The sequence below is a fragment of the Neofelis nebulosa genome, chromosome 2 (genome assembly GCF_028018385.1).
Source record: "Neofelis nebulosa isolate mNeoNeb1 chromosome 2, mNeoNeb1.pri, whole genome shotgun sequence".
Classification (NCBI taxonomy): Eukaryota; Metazoa; Chordata; class Mammalia; order Carnivora; family Felidae; genus Neofelis; species Neofelis nebulosa.
In genome coordinates this window covers 68,523,928-68,525,258 of record NC_080783.1, presented here as the reverse complement: position 1 = coordinate 68,525,258, position 1,331 = coordinate 68,523,928, and the positions used below count along the sequence as shown (strand labels likewise).

The 1,331-nt window shown below is 37.7% G+C and overlaps 1 non-coding gene across 1 annotated transcript; it reads right to left on the bottom strand.

Annotated features, from left to right (window-relative positions):
- Positions 1-372: 372 nt before the first annotated feature.
- On the bottom strand, positions 373-445 carry TRNAR-CCU (transfer RNA arginine (anticodon CCU)). Its single transcript has one exon. It is a non-coding gene; the product is annotated as a tRNA-Arg (tRNA).
- Positions 446-1,331: the final 886 nt, after the last annotated feature.

Sequence of the window (1,331 nt, the reverse complement as noted above, 5' to 3'; positions counted from 1 at the left end):
TGAGAGAGAGGGAGAGAGAATCCTAAGCAGGCTCCTGACTAATGGCAGAAAGCCTGATGCGGGACTCAATTCCACTAACCATGAGATCATGACCTGAGCTGAAATCAAGAATCGGACACTTGACTGACTGAGCCACCCAGGCACTCCTCAAATGTTTTTTTTTATCTTGAGTAATATTTCCTGTCTTAAAGTTTGCATTATCTCATATTAATATAGCTATACTAGCATCTTAGTTTAGTGTTATTTAATACTTCTTTTTCCATACTTTATTTCCCACCTTTTTTAACCTTAGATTTTAATTTTGGGCCTTTTAAACAACATGTAATTGGTTGTATTTTTTAAGTTTATTTATTTATTTTTAAGTAATCTCTATACCCAATGTGAGGCTTGAACTCACAACCCCAAGATCAGGAGTCACATGCTCTTCCAACTGAGCCAGCCAGGTGCCCCTATTTTGTGTTTGTAATGTATTTTTTCAATTAGAATATCTACCAAATACTTTTGTGTGAAAAAGTACACCATGACCACATTAAAAACCAAGAGACAGACTAGAAGACATTATTACAATATATATAATAGACAATATATAGACGTCCTACAAATCAGAAAGAAACAAATATCCTAATGGGAAAATGAACAAAGCACATGAGCAGGTAACATATTAAAGATGTAATTCAAATGGCCAACAAGCAAAAGTCAAGTAGTTTCAATAGTAATCAGAGAAGTGTGGATGAAACCCCACTCTGAAATAGAATTGCACAACTAGGGGCGCCTGGGTGGCTTGGCTGGTTAAGCGTCCGACTTCAGCTCAGGTCACGATCTCGCGGTCCGTGAGTTCAAACCCCGCGTCGGGCTCTGTGCTGACAGCTCAGAGCCTGGAGCCTGTTTCAGATTCTGTGTCTCCCTCTCTCTCTGCCCCTCCCCTGTTCATGCTCTGACTCTCTCTGTCTCAAAAATAAATAAACGTTAAAAAAATTAAAAAAAAAGAATTGCACATCTATTGGATTGGCATTTATTTTTAAAAATCTGGTAATGGCAAGGGGCTGGTGAGGAGGTAGAGAAATAGGCATATACAGTGCTGATGGAGCTTATATTGGTACAATTACTTTGGAAAGCAATGTGAACATACAAAAGTAATTGGTTGGTGCACACACCCTAAGAAAATAATTCTACCCTCTGTTACCCATCCTAGTGAAATTTTAAGGCTCTCCTAAGGAAGCATGGAACAGGTTTTCACTCTTTAATCTGTACGAGTATGAAATTCAGAACAAACTAATTGCCTATCAGTATGGAAGTAGGTAAACAATAGATAAATAAATAAAATACATACA